The sequence below is a fragment of the Rattus norvegicus genome, chromosome X, assembly GCF_021556685.1.
Source record: "Rattus norvegicus strain SHRSP/BbbUtx chromosome X, alternate assembly SHRSP_T2T, whole genome shotgun sequence".
NCBI lineage: Eukaryota > Metazoa > Chordata > Mammalia > Rodentia > Muridae > Rattus > Rattus norvegicus.
Window position 1 is genome coordinate 142,796,003 of NC_141554.1, and position 26,432 is coordinate 142,822,434.

At 43.9% G+C, this 26,432-nt stretch overlaps 1 protein-coding gene across 5 annotated transcripts in view; it reads left to right on the forward strand.

The window, feature by feature from the left end:
• Positions 1-26,432, forward strand: part of Zfp75d (zinc finger protein 75D) — a 56,646-nt gene that overhangs the window by 14,775 nt on the left and 15,439 nt on the right. The window contains exon 1 of one of the 5 annotated variants that reach the window (XM_087600796.1): positions 24,218-24,471. The exons of 2 other annotated variants lie outside the window; for them this stretch is intronic. The gene's annotated coding sequence lies outside the window, so the exon portion shown is untranslated. Of the gene's footprint in view, positions 1-24,217; positions 24,472-26,432 lie in introns of those variants that run through there. 2 more of the 5 variants (XM_087600795.1, NM_001409006.1) reach the window with 2 other exon arrangements.

The following is a 26,432-nucleotide window of genomic DNA, read 5'->3' on the forward strand; positions in this document are numbered from 1 at the left end:
GTTCAGTGGTTTGCTGCTGGCATTCGCCTCCGTAATTGCTGTATTCTGGCTGTGTCTCTCAGGAGAGATCTACATCCGGCTCCTGTCTGCCTGCACTTCTTTGCTTCATCCATCTTGTGTAATTGGGTGGCTGTATATGTATGGGCCACATGTGGGGCAGGCTCTGAATGGGTGTTCCTTCTGTCTCTGTTTCAATCTTTGCCTCTCTATTCCCTGCCAAGTGTATTCTTGTTCCCCTTTTAAAGAAGGAGTGAAGCATTCACATTTTGATCATCCGTCTTGAGTTTCATGTGTTCTATGCATCTAGGGTAATTCAAGCATTTGGGCTAATAGCCACTCATCAATGAGTGCATACCATGTATGTCTTTCTGTGATTGGGTTAGCTCACTCAGGATGATATTTTCCAGTTCCATGCATTTGCCTATGATTTTCATAAAGTCATTGTTTTTGATAGCTGAGTAATATTCCATTGTGTAGATGTACCACATTTTCTGTATCCATTCCTCTGTTGAAGGCATCTGGGTTTTTTCCAGCTTGTGGCTATTATAAATAAGGCTGCTATGAACTTAGTGGAGCACGTGTCTTTTTTATATGTTGGGGCATCTTTTGGGTATATGCCCAAGAGAGGTATAGGTGGGTCCTCAGGTAGTGCAATGTCTAATTTTCTTTTTTTGTGGGGGTGTCTTTTTTTGGGGCTGGGGACCGAACCCAGGGCCTTGCTCTTCCTAGGCAAGCACTCTACCACTGAGCTAAATCCCCAACCCCCAGAATGCTTCAAGGATGAGTGATTTACCTGGATTTTTTTACGTTTCCATGCATGTATGCATGTTATAATTTTTCGTGATCCTTGGAGCCAGAATACATCCCTCTTCCTGTGGCACTGTACTTTTGAAGAGGAGTCAGTATGAGGGCATGTGGGGTGTAAGAATAATCCATGGTCCTCTGAAGTGGTAGTGCATGCACGTAGACTCTGAGCCACCTCTGAGATCCTGTGAGTCCCAGGGATGTGAATCAAGTCATGAGGGGAATTTGTCTGCTCCTTTAGTCCCTGAGACAACTTGCCAGCTAAAGAGAAGACATTTTAAAAATATGTAAATTTTTCTGCAAGTGTTTTCTACATGCTTGCTGGTGTGTGAGTGCATGTGTGCGTGTGTGTGCGGTGGCATGTTTGTGTGTGTGTATGTGTGTGTGTATGTGTGTGTGTGTCTGTGAGTGTGTGTCTGTGTGTGTTCTGTGTGTGTTCATTTGTCTATAATAATTTAATGGAGCACAATGCGAAAAACTTGAAAGATACTTTCTTTCCAAATACTGTACTAAGTAGCCCTTTTTCTCTGGACCTGACTTTTATTTGAGGGTGCCTATAAGGACAACGGAGATCCTATTGATCCCCACGTCTTGCAGTTAAAACATGAAATGCTGTCCTGGGCCTTCTTTTTCTAACATTTTAAGACAGCAAATCATAAAAACAAATGTAAGCAGTCATCTAATTAATTCGTAGCAGCCAGCCAATCGTGGGACATACTTTAATGCCAGCATTTACTGGGCTGAGGCAAGTTGAAATCTGAGTTACAGGTCAGCCTGGACTATAGAGCACTTATCAGGAGAACCAGGAATATTCCAAGGAGCCCTATCTGAAACTAAAAACAATAATTTTTAAACAAATAATTAATGAATGAATAAAGGAATTACTTTCACAAGAAATTTCAGTCATAATAATTACCTAATATGAAAATCTTACTGTAAGATAATACCAAACTGTAATATTGCAAACCCTGTGGATAGTGGGACAGGAAATAGACAGAAGTTTGAGAAAATGATGATCTATAAAGTGAAATCCTCCGGGGCTGGCGACATGGCTTAGTGGGTAAGAGCATTGACTGCTATCAAAGAGGTTCTGAGTTCAAATCTCAGAAACCACATGGTGGCTCACAACCATCTGTCAAAAGATCTGATGCGTCTTCTGAAGACAGCTACAGTGTACTTGTATATCAGAAGTAATAATTTTTTACAAGGCAAAATTATACATCTCAGTGGTGCTTGGAATTCTCCTTGCTCTATCTGCCTCTGTCTCTGCATCTGACCCTGTCCCTGACCCTGATCCTGCTCCTGACCCTGAGCCTGACCCTGACCTGACCTTGACCCTAATTCTGACCCTGAACCTGCCTCACATACTCACTCTCACAGTCACTTACACTCTGCCCCTGCCACTGTCAGGTCCCCTGACCCTGACCCTGACCCTGATCCTGCCCTGACCCTGACCATGAACCTGAACCTGACCCTGACCCAGACCCTGTACCTGACCCTGACCCTGCCTGTCACTCTCACACTCACTTTCACTCTGCCCCTTACGGTGACCTGATCCTGACCCTTATTCTGACTCTGACACTAAGTTTCTATTAGTGAAGGGTTAACATGCAGATTATTTCAGTTTTCAACCTATCTACTGTAGAATTCTTTTTATATCACCACTTGTTTTCTCTCTAAATTGTAGGGCAACCATTTTAATTACTTTGAGTCATCAATCGAATCAAGGATGTATTCCAAAGTCATCGGGCAACAATTGAAACTTAACTGTAGTTCATCAGTGACTCCAGTGTTCTCAAAAGAATGATTTGTAACCTATATGTTAACTACAGGAAGATGGCATTAGTGTGAGAGTTAAATCCTGTCTTGGTTTCAGTGGGATAAATACCAAGGCCAAAACTACTAGTGGAGAAAAAGAGCTTTTTTTTTTTTTTAAATTGACAACTCACACTTTCTAAATCGCATCAGCTAAGGCAGTCAGGTTAGGACCTGAATCAGAAGGGGAACATGGAGATATGAACTGAAAAAGAAATAAGTTAGAATACTGGCTTAATCTCCTCCAGGTCACCTGAATGTGGGGGAAATAAACAGCAAAGAATGAAAAAGAAAAAAGGACAAAGTATGTCAGAAAGTTGACCTACATAAATATACTGAAGTCTGCCACTGATAATGTGTGTGACCATTTGGATCTCAAGTTCTACCTGACAGGTTGTACAATGTATACTTTTCATTATTTCTACTCTATGAGTGTTTTCCCCTAAAGAAGGTGTCTGTTGTCTGTGTCTAAATCCTCTAGAGGTCAGAAGGTTACTACAGATCCCCTGAAGTAGGAATTCCAGGTGGCTGTGTGATCCAGGGTGGGCTCTGGGAATTGAACTCAGGATCCTCTGCAAGAGCAGCCAGTGCTCTTCCGCACTGAGCCATGCAGGCCTGCAGTTCCACATTTGTTCCTGTCTGAAGAAGGTAGTAGAAATGCAATGTTTCTCAACAGGTCCAGAGGAGATAACTATAGATGAAAGCTTGCAGGTGACTGACAGAACACAAAATAAATCAAAGACAAAAACAGTTCAAAGAGACAGAGAAAAACCTGAGAGGGAAATCTGTGATCTATGGGGAGTTCTATCCGGGACGGAACTACACTACTGAAAATCATAAAACAGTCATGTACCCAACCCTGACCAGTGCTAAGATTGGTCCAAATGTATTGGCCCTATTGACCATGGGTTTCTAGCAGGAGGAGCCACGGTTTAACTGATCCACAACAAGAATCTATCAGATAAGCCTCAGGTCGACGACTAGACAAGGTAAATGTTAGAAGCAGCAGGATTTCTTAAGGTCCATGTCCCATAGGCCAGGAACCATTTTAATGGATCCTATGGCTTCCAGCAGGTCTTCTCGTCTCCAGAACCCAGAGATTAAATATGTTGTTCACCTGACTGTCAGAGGAGATCCGGCAGATGCAGAGGTGACTTGTCTCTTGCAAAGGCTTGGTTCTTTCACTGAGGACAGGAATTCGATTTGCAACAACTACACTGTGGCTGTCTCTGCCTGCATTCTGGTGCCTTACGCTGCTCTGCCCTCTTCTGGACAGTGCAGGTATTGCACATCTCAAGTTTCCATGCAAATTCACGGGTACACACAGAACCATCCCCCTGCTTCACAGGTTGTAAACTATAATGAATGAAGTGGAGAGTAAGAGTCTTAATCTTATGGGCAAGGTAGAATAGGAGACTGTGATCACTGTGTGTGCCCTCGCAAAAAACCGCAGAAATAGATCCTGTCCCTACACCCTAGGCATAGTCAGCTCGGGGAGGAGGGACTTAGCACAAGGAACTGAGGAACTCGTTTCCGGGCTTTTGCAGTCCGAATCTTTGATTGGCGGAAATAGCTACAGGGGAAAAGACTCCTAGCGCAGAAGCAACCCCTGGGATGCGAAAGATTCCTAGGTAGGCCTATTTTCCGTGGTGTGACCAGGAGCAGATCAGATGCCTTTCAGGTTGCTTCTATTTCCTTCCCTTAGAGAGACGAGGGAGGAGCTGCTAGCGGCTGGTCAGTAGAACTTTAACCGGACACCATATTGGCCTCTAGATTTGCAACAAGTTTGGACACCGGGTAAGCAATGGATGCCTCAAACACTCATGGAGAGTCTTCGGAGACCATACATAAACGTCTTAATCTGCATGGACATTCAGACATTAGGAAAAGAAGGGCTGCTTTGCTACTTTTCATAGGTGGACAGTATTGTCATGGAAGAGAATATCGAGAACATTTTTATGGGTTTGTTCGTGGAGAAGGCTGCTCAAAGCACTCTACCCAGCAGTGCAACTTGCATAGGCACACAGCTGGAACGTTGGTCCTGTCTGACACTTAGAAGTCTCTGACGGCTTTGCAAGGAATCTGTGGAGGGGCCAGGATCTTAGCAAGGAGTCTACATAGGGAATAGAAGTGCAGATGAACAAGCTAGCACTTGTAAACCATTGACCACCATGAAGCTGACCGTGAGAGCGCTGGGGTAGTGGACCTAATGCATGATTCGTGAGACATTTTGGAGAGATTTAGCTCATTTTGAATTCTCTGTGTGGTATGGGTATTTTGAATAGGGAGTGTAGGGGAGCCGAGACATCGTATCCCAATGGTCATTGCTGTAGAAGGAGATGTAAGCTTTGTATGGTGTTGTTTCAAGTGGAAGTCTAGGCTACCTGAGGAGCTGACAATGCTCATAAGGGCTGAGCCAAATCTCCAGAACCAATAAGCCATTTTTCAAAAAATCCTTCACATGAGTACATAACAGGAATTTGGGGTTATTTTGGGTATGGTGTTGTTGTTTTGTTCTTGTTGGTTTTGCTGCTGCTTTTGGTTTCCTTGCTACTAGGGGGATTTCCTCCTGTGAATTAGAACCCAATCCCCCCTTTAAGTGCACCATGTCTTCTCAGTGTGTTAGGTCCTACCCAAGTTGCGACTTTTTCATGTGGACGCCAACCCACTTTCCAAAATTGGTTTCCTGGGGTAGCAGTTTGTCTCGCCCACCTGAAGGCCTTTGTCCCTGCTTTCCTCCATTTGAAAAATGATTGGTTTTATTCATTTTCAAAGTATGAGTGTTTTCCCTTGATTCTTGTATGCTTGCCTGCCTGCCTGTATGTGTGTTATAATTTGTCTGGTTCTTTGGAGAGCAGGAGACATGACTGTTCCTGTGGCACTGTATTTTTGAACAGAAGTCAGTCCGACAGCATGTAAAGTGTCAGGATCGAACCATGGTCCTCTGAAGTGGTAGTGCATGCTCTTAGACTCTGAGCCACCTCTGAGATCCTGTGAGTCCCAGGGATGTGAATCAAGTCATGAGGGGAATTTGTCTGCTCCTTTAGTCCCTGAGACAACTTGCCATTCTCAACAAAAGACATTTTAAAGAGACATAAATTTTTCTGCAAGTGATGTGTATGTGTGTGTGTGTTTGTGTGTGTGTGTCTGTGTCTGTGTGTGTGTGTGTTTGCCTATAAGAGTTTAATTGAGCACAGGCTTAAAGACTTGAACGATCCTCTCATTCCGAAGATTCTACTGAATAGTCCTTGTTCCCTCCATGTGACTATGTGGTAGATCACGGTGTCTATGAAGACAAAAGCGATCCTATTATTTTCATCCCCTCGTGTTTTGGTTAAAGCATGAACTCAAGTGCTGGACCTTCTTTTTGTCACATTTTAAGAGAGTAAATTATATGAAGGAATGTAGGAAGTCATCGAATTACTCCAAGCAGCCAGCCAATGGTGCTACATTCTTTAAGGCCAGCACTCACTGAGCTGAGGCAGGTTGATCTCTGAGTTTCAGGTCAGCCAGTTCTATAGAGCACATACCAGGAGAGCTAATAATATTCCAAGGAGCCCTATCTGAATTTATAAACAAAAGTATAAAACTAACATGATGATGAATACATGAATAATCAATTCCTAATATGAAGTTATTACCTGCAAAGACTAGTAAATTGTAATAATGACAGACTTGAGAATAGTGGGACAGGAAATACACAGGACCCTTGAGAAATTGAGGGTTTCTAAAGATAAAGCCTCAGGGTTGGAGACATGGCTTAGTGTTGAAGAGCACTGACTGCTCGTCCAGAGGTACTGAGTTCAAATACCACCAACCACATGGTTCCTCAAACCATCTGAAATGAGATCCGATGCCCCTTCTGGTGTGTCTGAAGACAGCCACGGTGTACTAATGTATCATAAATAAATGAATTGTCTAACAAAGCCTCAATTATACATCTCAGTGTGGTTTTGAATTCTCTGTGCTCCCTATGCCTCTGTCTCTGTCTCTGACTCTGACTTTACCTCTGCCTCCGATTTGACTGTGAATCTAAATCTGCTGCTGACACTGACACTGACCCTGACCCTAATCCTGAGTCTGACCCTCACTCGGACTCGGTCTCTGACTCTCATTCTCACCCTGACTCTACCTCTGACTCTGATTCTGAATGTTACTTTGTTCCTGCCCCTGACTCTGACCCTCACTCAGACTCTGTCTCTGAGTCTGACACTGCTTTCCCCTTACTACTGTGGTAACACGATCATTAGTTCATTTTTCAAAGACATCTACTATAGAACTCTTTTTCTATCACCATTTACTCTCTAGATTGAAGGGAAACCATTTGATTTGATATGATTCATTAACAAAATCAAAGATGTATTCCAAATTCATAGGGCAACAATTGAAATTAACTGCCGTTCATAAGAGTTCTCAACAAAATGATTTGTAACCAATATGTTAAGTGCAGGAAGAGGGCTTCAGTGAGAGAGTTAAATGCTGTCTTTCTTTCAATGTCATAAATACCGGGGCCAAAACTAAAAGAGGAGGAGATTGCTTGTGTTTACAACTCTAACTGTCTAAACTGCATTAGCTAGGGAAGTCAGGACAGGACCTGAATCAGAACTGTACCATGGAGACAGGTACTGAAGCAGAGGCTATGGTAGCACCCTGGCTTCCTCTCCTCAAAGTCACACAAATGGGGGATAAATAAACAGCAAAGTATGAAAAAGAAGTAAGGACAAAATGTATCAAACAGGTTGACCTACATCAATATTTTGAGGTCTGCCCCTGATAATGTCTATGATTATTTGGATGTGAAGTTGTACCTGGTACTCTGTAAAATGTATACTTTTCATCATTTGGATTGTAGGTATGTTTGTACCTTCAAGAATGTGTTTGTTGGCTGGGTCTGCAGCTATGGAGGTCAGAACCTAGCGTCAGAACCGGCACAGTATGAGATAGAGGTGGCTGTGTGATACAGAGTGGGCCCTGGGAATTGAACCCCGGTTCCTCTGCAAGAGCAGCCAGTGTTCTTACCCTCTTAGCCAAGCACGTCTGCAGCTCCATATCTTTTCATGTCTTATGAAGGGTGTTCGTTAGAAAGTTTCTTAGAAGGTCACGGTTTATTATAGCTTAGATTAATGCATGCAAGGGACTACAGGGAAAGAAAGAAAAGAAAAGAACAGAAAACACAAGGCCAAAAATAACAGGATCAAAGAATGAGAAAGAGAAGAAGCAGAAAAGGAAGTTTGGTGGTGATCTATGGGAGGTCTCCCTAGGACTGTACTACTGTCCGAATGATCGCTGTACCGAGAAGCATAAACAAGGCAGGTACCTCACTTTAACCAGTGCTAAGATTGGTCCAATTGGGATTGAGGATTCAGCTAAGTGGTAGAGCACTTGCCTAGCAAGCGGAAGGCCGTGGGTTCAGTCCTCAGCTCCGAAAAAAAAAAAGATTGGTCCAATTGTATTTGCCCTTTTCGACATGGGCTTCTAGCCAGAAAGGGCCTCCGTTTTACAAATTCACAGCAGCAAGCTTTCAGATAAGCCTCAGTTCGACAACTGGACAGGGTATAGGTTAGAAGCAGCAGGATTCATTAAGGTCCATTGCCCATTGACCTGAATTCATTATAAGGGATTCCATTATTTTCAGCAGGTCAGCTTCTCACCAGAATCCGGCCCTTAAATACGTTCTTCAAGTGACTATCAGATTATGACCGAGAGCTGCGCCAGTGACTTATCTCTTGCAGAGTCTTGTTTGTTTCACTGAGGACAGGGATTCGATTCCTAGCAGGTATATGGTGGCTCTCACTCCCTGCATTCCGGAGCCATATGCTGCTGCGCCCTCTTCTGGACCATCCAGGTACTGCTTACACGAAGTCTCCATGCAAACACACATGTACACACCCAACTATAGCCACCTTCACGTATCTTAAAGTAAAGTGAATGAAGCGTAGACTAAGACTCTCCCTCTTCTTGGAAAAGTAGAATAGGAGAGTGGGATCGCCTTGTGCGGCCTCACAGAAAACCGCGGAAATAGGGCCTGCTCCCCGCCCCCATAGGCATGGACAGCACGGGGAGGAGGGGCTTTGCACGAGGAACTGCTTGCTGGGCTTTGCTAGACAGACTCTTTGCTTGGTGGACACATCTTCAGGGGAAAGTACTCCGAGCACAAAAGCAACCCCTGGGATGCCAAAGACTCCTAGGTAGGCAAATTCTCCGTGGTGTGACAGGAGCAGACGAGCTGCCTTTGCATGTTGCTTCTATTTCCTTCCCTTAGAGAGAGACAAGGGAGTAGCTGCTAGCGGCTGGTGAGTTGGACGTTAACCGGACACCATATTGGCATGTAGATTTGCAACAAGTTTGGACACCGGGTAAGGAATGGATTGCTCAAACACTTGTGGAGTGAGAACTTTGGAACTTCTTAGTCTGCAGTGACATTCAGACATTTGTGAAAGCATGGCTGTTTGCTACTTTTCATAGGTGGGGTGTACGGTCATGGATGAGAATCTTTGAGAGCGTTAGTGGGACTTTGCAGGTGGAGAAGGGCTCGTGACCGTGCTCTACCCCAGCAGTACAACTTGCATAGGCACACAGCTGGAATTTTGGTGCCGTCTGTAACTTAGAAGTCGCTCATGCCTTCGCAGGGAATACTTGCAGGGGACAGGATCTTCGCAAGGAGTCTAGGTAGGGAGTAGAAGTGCCCAGGGAAAGCTTGTGCATATAAACAATTGTTTACCATGAAGCTGACCCTGAGAGCGCCGGGGCACAACACCTAATGCATGATTTGAGAGACATTTTGGAGAGATTTAGCTCCTTTTGAATTCTCTGTGCTGTATGGGTACATGTAATAAGCCGTGTGGGGGAGCAGAGTCCCTTAGGGCAACATATCTTCTCTGTGTTTTAGGAACTACTCAACTTGCTCGTTATGAGGAGGAAGTCACGACATTCTATACAGCCAGTTTCCTGGCATTCTGCCCTGCTCCCACATCGCAAGACCCCTTTTCCTTCCTTTCTTACATTTTGACAATGATTGGTTTTATTCATGTTCCAAGTTTGAGGTTTTTTAATTATTCTTTTTATTAACTTAAGTATTTCTTATTTACATTTTGAGTGTTATTCCTCCTGGTTTCCGGGCCAACATCCCCTAGCTTTTATGGGTGTTCCCTTCCCCATCCTCCCCCATTAACGCCCTCCCGCAACAATCACGATCACTGGGTGTTCAGTCTTAGCAGGACCAAGGGCTTCCCCTTCCACTGGTGATCTTACTAGGACATTCATTGCTACCTAGGAGGTCAGAGACCAGGGTCAGTCCTGTATAGTCTTTAGTTAGTGGCTTAGTCCCTGGAAGCTCTGGTTGCTTGGCATTGTTGTTCATATGGGGTCTCGAGCCCCTTCAAGCTCTTCCAGTTCTTTCTCTGATTCCTTCAACATGGGTCCTATTCTCAGTTCAGTGGTTTGCTGCTGGCATTCGCCTCCGTAATTGCTGTATTCTGGCTGTGTCTCTCAGGAGAGATCTACATCCGGCTCCTGTCTGCCTGCACTTCTTTGCTTCATCCATCTTGTGTAATTGGGTGGCTGTATATGTATGGGCCACATGTGGGGCATGAATGGGTGTTCCTTCTTCTCTGTTTCAATCTTTGCCTCTCTATTCCCTGCCAAGTGTATTCTTGTTCCCCTTTTAAAGAAGGAGTGAAGCATTCACATTTTGATCATCCGTCTGAGTTTCATGTGTTCTATGCATCTAGGGTAATTCAAGCATTTGGGCTAATAGCCACTCATCAATGAGTGCATACCATGTATGTCTTTCTGTGATTGGGTTAGCTCACTCAGGATGATATTTTCCAGTTCCATGCATTTGCCTATGATTTTCATAAAGTCAGATAGCTGAGTAATATTCCATTGTGTAGATGTACCACATTTTCTGTATCCATTCCTCTGTTGAAGGCATCTGGGAGCTTGTGGCTATTATAAATAAGGCTGCTATGAACTTAGTGGAGCACGTGTCTTTTATATGTTGGGGCATCTTTTGGGTATATGCCCAAGAGAGGTATAGGTGGGTCCTCAGGTAGTGCAATGTCTAATTTTCTTTTTTTGTAGTGTCTTTTTTGGGGCTGGGGACCGAACCCAGGGCCTTGCTCTTCCTAGGCAAGCACTCTACCACTGAGCTAAATCCCCAACCCCCAGAATGCTTCAAGGATGAGTGATTTACCTGGATTTTTACGTTTCCATGCATGTATGCATGTTATAATTTTTCGTGATCCTTGGAGCCAGAATACATCCTCTTCCTGTGGCACTGTACTTTTGAAGAGGAGTCAGTATGAGGGCATGTGGGGTGTAAGAATAATCCATGGTCCTCTGAAGTGGTGCACGTAGACTCTGAGCCACCTCTGAGATCCTGTGAGTCCCAGGGATGTGAATCAAGTCATGAGGGGAATTTGTCTGCTCCTTTAGTCCCTGAGACAACTTGCCAGCTAAAGAGAAGACATTTTAAAAATATGTAAATTTTTCTGCAAGTGTTTTCTACATGCTTGCTGGTGTGTGAGTGCATGTGTGCGTGTGTGTGCGGTGGCATGTTTGTGTGTGTGTATGTGTGTGTGTATGTGTGTGTGTGTCTGTGAGTGTGTGTCTGTGTGTGTTCTGTGTGTGTTCATTTGTCTATAATAATTTAATGGAGCACAATGCGAAAAACTTGAAAGATACTTTCTTTCCAAATACTGTACTAAGTAGCCCTTTTTCTCTGGACCTGACTTTTATTTGAGGGTGCCTATAAGGACAACGGAGATCCTATTGATCCCCACGTCTTGCAGTTAAAACATGAAATGCTGTCCTGGGCCTTCTTTTTCTAACATTTTAAGACAGCAAATCATAAAAACAAATGTAAGCAGTCATCTAATTAATTCGTAGCAGCCAGCCAATCGTGGGACATACTTTAATGCCAGCATTTACTGGGCTGAGGCAAGTTGAAATCTGAGTTACAGGTCAGCCTGGACTATAGAGCACTTATCAGGAGAACCAGGAATATTCCAAGGAGCCCTATCTGAAACTAAAAACAATAATTTTTAAACAAATAATTAATGAATGAATAAAGGAATTACTTTCACAAGAAATTTCAGTCATAATAATTACCTAATATGAAAATCTTACTGTAAGATAATACCAAACTGTAATATTGCAAACCCTGTGGATAGTGGGACAGGAAATAGACAGAAGTTTGAGAAAATGATGATCTATAAAGTGAAATCCTCCGGGGCTGGCGACATGGCTTAGTGGGTAAGAGCATTGACTGCTATCAAAGAGGTTCTGAGTTCAAATCTCAGAAACCACATGGTGGCTCACAACCATCTGTCAAAAGATCTGATGCGTCTTCTGAAGACAGCTACAGTGTACTTGTATATCAGAAGTAATAATTTTTTACAAGGCAAAATTATACATCTCAGTGGTGCTTGGAATTCTCCTTGCTCTATCTGCCTCTGTCTCTGCATCTGACCCTGTCCCTGACCCTGATCCTGCTCCTGACCCTGAGCCTGACCCTGACCTGACCTTGACCCTAATTCTGACCCTGAACCTGCCTCACATACTCACTCTCACAGTCACTTACACTCTGCCCCTGCCACTGTCAGGTCCCCTGACCCTGACCCTGACCCTGATCCTGCCCTGACCCTGACCATGAACCTGAACCTGACCCTGACCCAGACCCTGTACCTGACCCTGACCCTGCCTGTCACTCTCACACTCACTTTCACTCTGCCCTTACGGTGACCTGATCCTGACCCTTATTCTGACTCTGACACTAAGTTTCTATTAGTGAAGGGTTAACATGCAGATTATTTCAGTTTTCAACCTATCTACTGTAGAATTCTTTTTATATCACCACTTGTTTTCTCTCTAAATTGTAGGGCAACCATTTTAATTACTTTGAGTCATCAATCGAATCAAGGATGTATTCCAAAGTCATCGGGCAACAATTGAAACTTAACTGTAGTTCATCAGTGACTCCAGTGTTCTCAAAAGAATGATTTGTAACCTATATGTTAACTACAGGAAGATGGCATTAGTGTGAGAGTTAAATCCTGTCTTGGTTTCAGTGGGATAAATACCAAGGCCAAACTACTAGTGGAGAAAAGAGCTTTTTTTTTTTTTTAAATTGACAACTCACACTTTCTAAATCGCATCAGCTAAGGCAGTCAGGTTAGGACCTGAATCAGAAGGGGAACATGGAGATATGAACTGAAAAAGAAATAAGTTAGAATACTGGCTTAATCTCCTCCAGGTCACCTGAATGTGGGGGAAATAAACAGCAAAGAATGAAAAAGAAAAAGGACAAAGTATGTCAGAAAGTTGACCTACATAAATATACTGAAGTCTGCCACTGATAATGTGTGTGACCATTTGGATCTCAAGTTCTACCTGACAGGTTGTACAATGTATACTTTTCATTATTTCTACTCTATGAGTGTTTTCCCCTAAAGAAGGTGTCTGTTGTCTGTGTCTAAATCCTCTAGAGGTCAGAAGGTTACACAGATCCCCTGAAGTAGGAATTCCAGGTGGCTGTGTGATCCAGGGTGGGCTCTGGGAATTGAACTCAGGATCCTCTGCAAGAGCAGCCAGTGCTCTTCCGCACTGAGCCATGCAGGCCTGCAGTTCCACATTTGTTCCTGTCTGAAGAAGGTAGTAGAAATGCAATGTTTCTCAACAGGTCCAGAGGAGATAACTATAGATGAAAGCTTGCAGGTGACTGACAGAACACAAAATAAATCAAAGACAAAAACAGTTCAAAGAGACAGAGAAAAACCTGAGAGGGAAATCTGTGATCTATGGGGAGTTCTATCCGGGACGGAACTACACTACTGAAAATCATAAAACAGTCATGTACCCAACCCTGACCAGTGCTAAGATTGGTCCAAATGTATTGGCCCTATTGACCATGGGTTTCTAGCAGGAGGAGCCACGGTTTAACTGATCCACAACAAGAATCTATCAGATAAGCCTCAGGTCGACGACTAGACAAGGTAAATGTTAGAAGCAGCAGGATTTCTTAAGGTCCATGTCCCATAGGCCAGGAACCATTTTAATGGATCCTATGGCTTCCAGCAGGTCTTCTCGTCTCCAGAACCCAGAGATTAAATATGTTGTTCACCTGACTGTCAGAGGAGATCCGGCAGATGCAGAGGTGACTTGTCTCTTGCAAAGGCTTGGTTCTTTCACTGAGGACAGGAATTCGATTTGCAACAACTACACTGTGGCTGTCTCTGCCTGCATTCTGGTGCCTTACGCTGCTCTGCCCTCTTCTGGACAGTGCAGGTATTGCACATCTCAAGTTTCCATGCAAATTCACGGGTACACACAGAACCATCCCCCTGCTTCACAGGTTGTAAACTATAATGAATGAAGTGGAGAGTAAGAGTCTTAATCTTATGGGCAAGGTAGAATAGGAGACTGTGATCACTGTGTGTGCCCTCGCAAAAAACCGCAGAAATAGATCCTGTCCCTACACCCTAGGCATAGTCAGCTCGGGGAGGAGGGACTTAGCACAAGGAACTGAGGAACTCGTTTCCGGGCTTTTGCAGTCCGAATCTTTGATTGGCGGAAATAGCTACAGGGGAAAAGACTCCTAGCGCAGAAGCAACCCCTGGGATGCGAAAGATTCCTAGGTAGGCCTATTTTCCGTGGTGTGACCAGGAGCAGATCAGATGCCTTTCAGGTTGCTTCTATTTCCTTCCCTTAGAGAGACGAGGAGGAGCTGCTAGCGGCTGGTCAGTAGAACTTTAACCGGACACCATATTGGCCTCTAGATTTGCAACAAGTTTGGACACCGGGTAAGCAATGGATGCCTCAAACACTCGTGGAGAGTCTTCGGAGACCATACATAAACGTCTTAATCTGCATGGACATTCAGACATTAGGAAAAGAAGGGCTGCTTTGCTACTTTTCATAGGTGGACAGTATTGTCATGGAAGAGAATATCGAGAACATTTTTATGGGTTTGTTCGTGGAGAAGGCTGCTCAAAGCACTCTACCCAGCAGTGCAACTTGCATAGGCACACAGCTGGAACGTTGGTCCTGTCTGACACTTAGAAGTCTCTGACGGCTTTGCAAGGAATCTGTGGAGGGGCCAGGATCTTAGCAAGGAGTCTACATAGGGAATAGAAGTGCACATGAACAAGCTAGCACTTGTAAACCATTGACCACCATGAAGCTGACCGTGAGAGCGCTGGGGTACTGGACTTAATGCATGATTTGTGAGACATTTTGGAGAGATTTAGCTCCTTTTGAATTCTCTGTGTGGTATGGGTATTTTGAATAGGGAGTGTAGGGGAGCCGAGACATCGTATCCCAATGGTCATTGCTGTAGAAGGAGATGTAAGCTTTGTATGGTGTTGTTTCAAGTGGAAGTCTGTGCTCCCCGAGGAGCTTACAATGCTCATAAGGGCTGAGCCAAATCTCCAGAACCAATAAGCCATTTAAAAAAAATCCTTCACATGACTACGTGAAGGAATTTGGAGTTATTTTGGTATGGTGTTGTTGTTGTTTTTTTGTTGTTGTTGTTGTTCTTATTTTGCTGCTGCTGCTGCTGCTGCTTACCTTGCTACTCGACCAATTTCCTCCTTTGACTTAGAACCCAACGTCCTCTTTAAGGACACCATGTCTTCTCAGTGTGTTAGGTCCTACTCAGATTGCTACTTTTTCATGTGGACGCCAACCACTTTCCATAATTGGTTCCCTGGGGTAGCAGGCTTTCCTCCATTTGAAAAATGATTGGTTTTATTCATTTTCCAAGTATGAGTGTTTTCCCTTGATTCTTGTATGCTTGCCTGCCTGCCTGTATGTGTGTTATAATTTGTCTGGTTCTTTGGAGACCAGGATACATGACTGTTCCTGTGACACTGTATTTTTGAATAGAGTCAGTTCGACAGCATGTAAAGTGTCAGGATCGAACTATGGTCCTCGGAAGTGGAAGTGCATGCACTTAGACTCTGAGCCACCTCTGAGATCCTGTGAGTCCCAGGGATGTAAATCAAGTCATGAGGGTTATTTGTCTGCTCCTTTAGTCCCTGAGACAACTTGCCATTCTCAACAGAAGACACTTTAAGGAGACGTAATTTTTTTCTGCAAGTGATGTGTGTGTGTGTGTGTGTGTGTGTGTGTCTGTTGTGTGTGTATGTGCGTGTGTGTTTGTCTATAATAGTTTAATTGAGCACAGGCTTAAAGACTTGAATGATCCTCTGTTTCCGAAGATTCTACTAAATAGCCCTTGTTCCCTCCATGACTATGTAGTAGATCAGGGTGTCTATGAGACAAAAGCGATCCTCTTATTTTCATCCCCTCGTCTTGGGGTTAAAGCATGAACTAATGTGCTGGGCCTTCTTTTGGCACATTTTAGGAGAGTAAGTTATATGAAGGAACGAAGGTAGTCTTCGAATTAATTCGAAGCAGCCAGCCAATGGTGCTACATTCTTTAAGTCCAGCACTCACTGAGCTGAGGCAGGTTGATCTCTGAGTTCCAGGTCAGCCTGTTCTATAGAGCACGTACCAGGAGAACTAATAATATTCCAAGGAGCCCTACCTGAATTTATAAACAAAAAGTATCAAAATAACATGATGAATAAATGAATTTCTTTCACAAGAAATTACTGTCATACTCAATTCCTAATATGAAAATCTTACCTGCAAAGACTGTCAAAGTGTAATCAAGCCAGACTTGTGCGTAGTGGGACAGGAAATACACAGGACCCTTGAGAAATTGAGGGGTTTCTAAAGATAAAGCATCTAAGACATGGCTTAGTGCTGAAGAGCACTGACTGCTCGTCCAGAGGTACTGAGTTCAAATAGCACCAACCACATGGTTCCTCACTACCATCTGAAATGAGATCCGATGCCCCTTCTGGTGTGTCTGAAGACAGCCACAGTGTACTAATGTATCATAAATTAATGAATTGTCTAACAAAGCCTCAATTATACATCTCAGTGTGGTTTTGAATTCTCTGTGCTCCCTATGCCTCTGACTCTGTCTCTGACTCTGACTTTACCTCTGCCTCTGATTTGACTGTGAATCTAAATCTGCTGCGGACACTGACACTACTGACCCTAATCCTGACTCTGACCCTCACTCAGACTCGGTCTCTGACACTCACTCTCACCCTGACTCTATCTCTGACTCTGATTCTGAATGTTACTTTGTTCCTGCCCCTGACTCTGACCCTCACTCAGACTCTGTCTCTGAGTCTGACACTGTTTTCCCCTTACTACTGTGGTAACACGATCATTAGTTCAGATTTCAAAGACATCTACTATAGAACTCTTTTTCTATCACCATTTACTCTCTACATTGAAGGGAAACCATTTAATTTAATATGAGTCATTAACAAAATCAAAGATGTATTCCAACTTCATAGGGCAACAATTGAAATTAACTGCCGTTCATAAGAGTTCTCAACAAAATGATTTGTATCCAATACGTTAAGAGCAGGAAGAGGTCTTCAGTGAGAGAGTTAAATGCTGTCTTTCTTTCAATGTCATAAATACCAGGGCCAAAACTACAAGAGGAGGAGATTGCTTGTGTTTACAACTCTAACTGTCTAAACTGCATCAGCTAGGGAAGTCAGGACAGGACCTGAATCAGAACTGTACCATGGAGACAGGAACTGAAGCAGAGGCTATGGTAGCACCCTGGCTTCCTCTCCTCCAAGTCACACAAATGCGGGGTAAATAAACAGCAAAGTATGAAAAAGAAGTAAGGACAAAATATATCAAACAGGTTGACCTACATCAATATTTTGAGGTCTGCCCCTGATAATGTCTGTGATTATTTGGATGTGAAGTTGTACCTGGTACTCTGTAAAATGTATACTTTTCATCATTTGGATTGTAGGTATGTTTGTACCTTCAAGAATGTGTTTGTTGGCTGGGTCTGCAGCCGTGGAGGTCAGAAGCTAGCGTCAGAACCCCCACAGTAGGATTTAGAGGTGGCTGTGTGATACAGAGTGAGCCCTGGGAATTGAACCCCGGTTCCTCTGCAAGAGCAGCCAGTGCTCTTACCCTCTTAGCCAAACACGTCTGCAGCTCCATGTCTTTTCATGTCTTATGAAGGGTGTTCGTTAGAAAGTTTCTTATTAGGTCACGGTTTATTATAGCTTAGATTAATGCATGCAAGGGAATACAGGGAAAGAAAGAAAAGAAAAGAACAGAAAACACCAGGCCAAAAATAACAGGATCAAAGAATGAGAAAGAGAAGAAGCAGAAAAGGAAGTTTGGTGGTGATCTAAGGGAGGTCTCCCAGGACTGTACTACTGTCCGAATGATCGCTGTACGGAGAAGCATAAACCAGGCAGGTACCTCACTTTAACCAGTGCTAAGATTGGTCCAATTGGGATTGAGGATTCAGCTAAGTGGTAGAGCACTTGCCTAGCAAGCGGAAGGCCCTGGGTTCGGTCCTCAGCTCTGAAAATGAAAAAGATTGGTCCAATTGTATTTGCCTTATTCGACATGGGCTTCTAGCCAGAAAGGGCCACCATTTTACAGATTCACAGCAGCAAGCTTTCAGATAAGCCTCAGTTCGACAACTGGACAGGGTATAGGTTAGAAGCAGCAGGATTCCTTAAGGTCCATTGCCCATTGACCAGAATTCATTATAAGGAATTCCATTATTTTCAGCAGGTCAGCTTGGCACCAGAATCCGGCCCTTAAATACGTTCTTCAAGTGACTATCAGATTATGTCCGGCAGCTGCGCCAGTGACTTATATCTTGCAGAGTCTTGTTTGTTTCACTGAGGACAGGGATTCGATTCCTAGCAGGTATATGGTGGCTCTCACTGCCTGCATTCCGGAGCCAAACGCTGCTGCGCCTCTTCTGGACCATCCAGGTACTGCTTACACGAAGTCTCCATGCAAACACACATGTACACACCAAACTATAGCCACCTTCACGTATCTTAAAGTAAAGTGAATGAAGCGTAGACTAAGACTCTCCCTCTTCCTGGAAAAGTAGAATAGGAGAGTGGGATCGCCTTGTGCGACCTCACAGAAAACCGCGGAAATAGAGCCTGCTCCCCGCCCCCATAAGCATGGACAGCACGGGGAGGAGGGACTTTGCACGAGGAACTGCTTGCTGGGCTTTGCAAGACAGACTTTTTGCTTGGTGGACACATCTTCAGGGGAAAGTACTCCGAGCACAAAAGCAACCCCTGGGATGCCAAAGACTCCTAGGTAGGCAAATTCTCCGTGGTGTTACCAGGAGCAGACGAGCTGCCTTTGCAGGTTGCTTCTATTTCCTTCCCTTAGAGAGAGACGAGAGAGGAGCTGCTAGCGGCTGGTGAGTAGGACATTAACCGCACACCATATTGGCATGTAGATTTGCAACAAGTTTGGATACTGGGTAAGGAATGGATTGCTCAAACACTTGTGGAGTGAGAACTTTGGAACTTCTTAGTCTGCAATGACATTCAGACATTTGTGAAAGCATGGCTGTTTGCTACTTTTCATAGGTGGGGTGTACGGTCATGGATGAGAATCTTTGAGAGCCTTTGTGGGGCTTTGCAGGTGACGAAGGGCTCGTGACCGCGCTCTACCCCAGCAGTACAACTTGCATAGGCACACAGCTGGAATTTTGGTGCCGTCTGTAACTTAGAAGTCGCTCATGCCTTCGCAGGGAATACTTGCAGGGGACAGGATCTTCGCAAGGAGTCTAGGTAGGGAGTAGAAGTGCCCAGGGAAAGCTTGTGCATATAAACAATTGTTTACCATGAAGCTGACCCTGAGAGCGCCGGGGCACAACACCTAATGCATGATTTGAGAGACATTTTGGAGAGATTTAGCTCCTTTTGAATTCTCTGTGCTGTATGGGTACATGTAATAAGCAGTGTGGGGGAGCAGAGTCCCTTAGGGCAACATATCTTCTCTGTGTTTTAGGAACTACTCAACTTGCTCGTTATGAGGAGGAAGTCACGACATTCTATACAGCCAGTTTCCTGGTCATTCTGCCCTGCTCACATCGCAAGACCCCTTTCCTTCCTTTCTTACATTTTGACAATGATTGGTTTTATTCATGTTCCAAGTTTGAGGTTTTTTAATTATTCTTTTTATTAACTTAAGTATTTCTTATTTACATTTTGAGTGTTATTCCCTTTCCTGGTTTCCGGGCCAACATCCCTAGCCCCTCCCTCCCCTTTTATGGGTGTTCCCTTCCCCATCCTCCCCCCATTAACGCCCTCCCGCAACAATCACGATCACTGGGTGTTCAGTCTTAGCAGGACCAAGGGCTTCCCTTCCACTGGTGATCTTACTAGGACATTCATTGCTACCTAGGAGGTCAGAGACCAGGGTCAGTCCATGTATAGTCTTTATTAGTGGCTTAGTCCCTGGAAGCTCTGGTTGCTTGGCATTGTTGTTCATATGGGGTCTCGAGCCCCTTCAAGCTCTTCCAGTTCTTTCTCTGATTCCTTCAACATGGGTCCTATTCTCAGTTCAGTGGTTTGCTGCTGGCATTCGCCTCCGTAATTGCTGTATTCTGGCTGTGTCTCTCAGGAGAGATCTACATCCGGCTCCTGTCTGCCTGCACTTCTTTGCTTCATCCATCTTGTGTAATTGGGTGGCTGTATATGTATGGGCCACATGTGGGGCAGGCTCTGAATGGGTGTTCCTTCTGTCTCTGTTTCAATCTTTGCCTCTCTATTCCCTGCCAAGTGTATTCTTGTTCCCCTTTTAAAGAAGGTGAAGCATTCACATTTTGATCATCCGTCTTGAGTTTCATGTGTTCTATGCATCTAGGGTAATTCAAGCATTTGGGCTAATAGCCACTCATCAATGAGTGCATACCATGTATGTCTTTCTGTGATTGGGTTAGCTCACTCAGGATGATATTTTCCAGTTCCATGCATTTGCCTATGATTTTCATAAAGTCATTGTGTTTTTGATAGCTGAGTAATATTCCATTGTGTAGATGTACCACATTTTCTGTATCCATTCCTCTGTTGAAGGCATCTGGGTTTTTTCCAGCTTGTGGCTATTATAAATAAGGCTGCTATGAACTTAGTGGAGCACGTGTCTTTTTTATATGTTGGGGCATCTTTTGGGTATATGCCCAAGAGAGGTATAGGTGGGTCCTCAGGTAGTGCAATGTCTAATTTTCTTTTTTTGTGGGGGTGTCTTTTTTTGGGGCTGGGGACCGAACCCAGGGCCTTGCTCTTCCTAGGCAAGCACTCTACCACTGAGCTAAATCCCCAACCCCCAGAATGCTTCAAGGATGAGGATTTACCTGGATTTTTTTACGTTTCCATGCATGTATGCATGTTATAATTTTTCGTGATCCTTGGAGCCAGAATACATCCCTCTTCCTGTGGCACTGTACTTTTGAAGAGGAGTCAGTATGAGGGATGTGGGGTGTAAGAATAATCCATGGTCCTCTGAAGTGGTAGTGCATGCACGTAGACTCTGAGCCACCTCTGAGATCCTGTGAGTCCCAGGGATGTGAATCAAGTCATGAGGGGAATTTGTCTGCTCCTTTAGTCCCTGAGACAACTTGCCAGCTAAGAGAAGACATTTTAAAAATATGTAAATTTTTCTGCAAGTGTTTTCTACATGCTTGCTGGTGTGTGAGTGCATGTGTGCGTGTGTGTGCGGTGGCATGTTTGTGTGTGTGTATGTGTGTGTGTATGTGTGTGTGTGTCTGTGAGTGTGTGTGTCTGTGTGTGTTCTGTGTGTGTTCATTTGTCTATAATAATTTAATGGAGCACAATGCGAAAAACTTGAAAGATACTTTCTTTCCAAATACTGTACTAAGTAGCCCTTTTTCTCTGGACCTGACTTTTATTTGAGGGTGCCTATAAGGACAACGGAGATCCTATTGATCCCCACGTCTTGCAGTTAAAACATGAAATGCTGTCCTGGGCCTTCTTTTTCTAACATTTTAAGACAGCAAATCATAAAAACAAATGTAAGCAGTCATCTAATTAATTGTAGCAGCCAGCCAATCGTGGGACATACTTTAATGCCAGCATTTACTGGGCTGAGGCAAGTTGAAATCTGAGTTACAGGTCAGCCTGGACTATAGAGCACTTATCAGGAGAACCAGGAATATTCCAAGGAGCCCTATCTGAAACTAAAAACAATAATTTTTAAACAAATAATTAATGAATGAATAAAGGAATTACTTTCACAAGAAATTTCAGTCATAATAATTACCTAATATGAAAATCTTACTGTAAGATAATACCAAACTGTAATATTGCAAACCCTGTGGATAGTGGGACAGGAAATAGACAGAAGTTTGAGAAAATGATGATCTATAAAGTGAAATCCTCCGGGGCTGGCGACATGGCTTAGTGGGTAAGAGCATTGACTGCTATCAAAGAGGTTCTGAGTTCAAATCTCAGAAACCACATGGTGGCTCACAACCATCTGTCAAAAGATCTGATGCGTCTTCTGAAGACAGCTACAGTGTACTTGTATATCAGAAGTAATAATTTTTTACAAGGCAAAATTATACATCTCAGTGGTGCTTGGAATTCTCCTTTGCTCTATCTGCCTCTGTCTCTGCATCTGACCCTGTCCCTGACCCTGATCCTGCTCCTGACCCTGAGCCTGACCCTGACCTGACCTTGACCCTAATTCTGACCCTGAACCTGCCTCACATACTCACTCTCACAGTCACTTACACTCTGCCCCTGCCACTGTCAGGTCCCCTGACCCTGACCCTGACCCTGATCCTGCCCTGACCCTGACCATGAACCTGAACCTGACCCTGACCCAGACCCTGTACCTGACCCTGACCCTGCCTGTCTCTCTCACTCACTTTCACTCTGCCCCTTACGGTGACCTGATCCTGACCCTTATTCTGACTCTGACACTAAGTTTCTATTAGTGAAGGGTTAACATGCAGATTATTTCAGTTTTCAACCTATCTACTGTAGAATTCTTTTATATCACCACTTGTTTTCTCTCTAAATTGTAGGGCAACCATTTTAATTACTTTGAGTCATCAATCGAATCAAGGATGTATTCCAAAGTCATCGGGCAACAATTGAAACTTAACTGTAGTTCATCAGTGACTCCAGTGTTCTCAAAAGAATGATTTGTAACCTATATGTTAACTACAGGAAGATGGCATTAGTGTGAGAGTTAAATCCTGTCTTGGTTTCAGTGGGATAAATACCAAGGCCAAAACTACTAGTGGAGAAAAAAGAGCTTTTTTTTTTTTTAAATTGACAACTCACACTTTCTAAATCGCATCAGCTAAGGCAGTCAGGTTAGGACCTGAATCAGAAGGGGAACATGGAGATATGAACTGAAAAAGAAATAAGTTAGAATACTGGCTTAATCTCCTCCAGGTCACCTGAATGGGGGAAATAAACAGCAAAGAATGAAAAAGAAAAAAGGACAAAGTATGTCAGAAAGTTGACCTACATAAATATACTGAAGTCTGCCACTGATAATGTGTGTGACCATTTGGATCTCAAGTTCTACCTGACAGGTTGTACAATGTATACTTTTCATTATTTCTACTCTATGAGTGTTTTCCCCTAAAGAAGGTGTCTGTTGTCTGTGTCTAAATCCTCTAGAGGTCAGAAGGTTACTACAGATCCCCTGAAGTAGGAATTCCAGGTGGCTGTGTGATCCAGGGTGGGCTCTGGGAATTGAACTCAGGATCCTCTGCAAGAGCAGCCAGTGCTCTTCCGCACTGAGCCATGCAGGCCTGCAGTTCCACATTTGTTCCTGTCTGAAGAAGGTAGTAGAAATGCAATGTTTCTCAACAGGTCCAGAGGAGATAACTATAGATGAAAGCTTGCAGGTGACTGACAGAACACAAAATAAATCAAAGACAAAAACAGTTCAAAGAGACAGAGAAAAACCTGAGAGGGAAATCTGTGATCTATGGGGAGTTCTATCCGGGACGGAACTACACTACTGAAAATCATAAAACAGTCATGTACCCAACCCTGACCAGTGCTAAGATTGGTCCAAATGTATTGGCCCTATTGACCATGGGTTTCTAGCAGGAGGAGCCACGGTTTAACTGATCCACAACAAGAATCTATCAGATAAGCCTCAGGTCGACGACTAGACAAGGTAAATGTTAGAAGCAGCAGGATTTCTTAAGGTCCATGTCCCATAGGCCAGGAACCATTTTAATGGATCCTATGGCTTCCAGCAGGTCTTCTCGTCTCCAGAACCCAGAGATTAAATATGTTGTTCACCTGACTGTCAGAGGAGATCCGGCAGATGCAGAGGTGACTTGTCTCTTGCAAAGGCTTGGTTCTTTCACTGAGGACAGGAATTCGATTTGCAACAACTACACTGTGGCTGTCTCTGCCTGCATTCTGGTGCCTTACGCTGCTCTGCCCTCTTCTGGACAGTGCAGGTATTGCACATCTCAAGTTTCCATGCAAATTCACGGGTACACACAGAACCATCCCCTGCTTCACAGGTTGTAAACTATAATGAATGAAGTGGAGAGTAAGAGTCTTAATCTTATGGGCAAGGTAGAATAGGAGACTGTGATCACTGTGTGTGCCCTCGCAAAAAACCGCAGAAATAGATCCTGTCCCTACACCCTAGGCATAGTCAGCTCGGGGAGGAGGGACTTAGCACAAGGAACTGAGGAACTCGTTTCCGGGCTTTTGCAGTCCGAATCTTTGATTGGCGGAAATAGCTACAGGGGAAAAGACTCCTAGCGCAGAAGCAACCCCTGGGATGCGAAAGATTCCTAGGTAGGCCTATTTTCCGTGGTGTGACCAGGAGCAGATCAGATGCCTTTCAGGTTGCTTCTATTTCCTTCCCTTAGAGAGACGAGGGAGGAGCTGCTAGCGGCTGGTCAGTAGAACTTTAACCGGACACCATATTGGCCTCTAGATTTGCAACAAGTTTGGACACCGGGTAAGCAATGGATGCCTCAAACACTCATGGAGAGTCTTCGGAGACCATACATAAACGTCTTAATCTGCATGGACATTCAGACATTAGGAAAAGAAGGGCTGCTTTGCTACTTTTCATAGGTGGACAGTATTGTCATGGAAGAGAATATCGAGAACATTTTTATGGGTTTGTTCGTGGAGAAGGCTGCTCAAAGCACTCTACCCAGCAGTGCAACTTGCATAGGCACACAGCTGGAACGTTGGTCCTGTCTGACACTTAGAAGTCTCTGACGGCTTTGCAAGGAATCTGTGGAGGGGCCAGGATCTTAGCAAGGAGTCTACATAGGGAATAGAAGTGCAGATGAACAAGCTAGCACTTGTAAACCATTGACCACCATGAAGCTGACCGTGAGAGCGCTGGGGTAGTGGACCTAATGCATGATTCGTGAGACATTTTGGAGAGATTTAGCTCATTTTGAATTCTCTGTGTGGTATGGGTATTTTGAATAGGGAGTGTAGGGGAGCCGAGACATCGTATCCCAATGGTCATTGCTGTAGAAGGAGATGTAAGCTTTGTATGGTGTTGTTTCAAGTGGAAGTCTAGGCTACCTGAGGAGCTGACAATGCTCATAAGGGCTGAGCCAAATCTCCAGAACCAATAAGCCATTTTTCAAAAAATCCTTCACATGAGTACATAACAGGAATTTGGGGTTATTTTGGGTATGGTGTTGTTGTTTTGTTCTTGTTGGTTTTGCTGCTGCTTTTGGTTTCCTTGCTACTAGGGGGATTTCCTCCTGTGAATTAGAACCCAATCCCCCCTTTAAGTGCACCATGTCTTCTCAGTGTGTTAGGTCCTACCCAAGTTGCGACTTTTTCATGTGGACGCCAACCCACTTTCCAAATTGGTTTCCTGGGGTAGCAGTTTGTCTCGCCCACCTGAAGGCCTTTGTCCCTGCTTTCCTCCATTTGAAAAATGATTGGTTTTATTCATTTTCAAAGTATGAGTGTTTTCCCTTGATTCTTGTATGCTTGCCTGCCTGCCTGTATGTGTGTTATAATTTGTCTGGTTCTTTGGAGAGCAGGAGACATGACTGTTCCTGTGGCACTGTATTTTTGAACAGAAGTCAGTCCGACAGCATGTAAAGTGTCAGGATCGAACCATGGTCCTCTGAAGTGGTAGTGCATGCTCTTAGACTCTGAGCCACCTCTGAGATCCTGTGAGTCCCAGGGATGTGAATCAAGTCATGAGGGAATTTGTCTGCTCCTTTAGTCCCTGAGACAACTTGCCATTCTCAACAAAAGACATTTTAAAGAGACATAAATTTTTCTGCAAGTGATGTGTATGTGTGTGTGTGTTTGTGTGTGTGTGTCTGTGTCTGTGTGTGTGTGTGTTTGCCTATAAGAGTTTAATTGAGCACAGGCTTAAAGACTTGAACGATCCTCTCATTCCGAAGATTCTACTGAATAGTCCTTGTTCCCTCCATGTGACTATGTGGTAGATCACGGTGTCTATGAAGACAAAAGCGATCCTATTATTTTCATCCCCTCGTGTTTTGGTTAAAGCATGAACTCAAGTGCTGGACCTTCTTTTTGTCACATTTTAAGAGAGTAAATTATATGAAGGAATGTAGGAAGTCATCGAATTACTCCAAGCAGCCAGCCAATGGTGCTACATTCTTTAAGGCCAGCACTCACTGAGCTGAGGCAGGTTGATCTCTGAGTTTCAGGTCAGCCAGTTCTATAGAGCACATACCAGGAGAGCTAATAATATTCCAAGGAGCCCTATCTGAATTTATAAACAAAAGTATAAAACTAACATGATGAATACATGAATAATCAATTCCTAATATGAAGTTATTACCTGCAAAGACTAGTAAATTGTAATAATGACAGACTTGAGAATAGTGGGACAGGAAATACACAGGACCCTTGAGAAATTGAGGGTTTCTAAAGATAAAGCCTCAGGGTTGGAGACATGGCTTA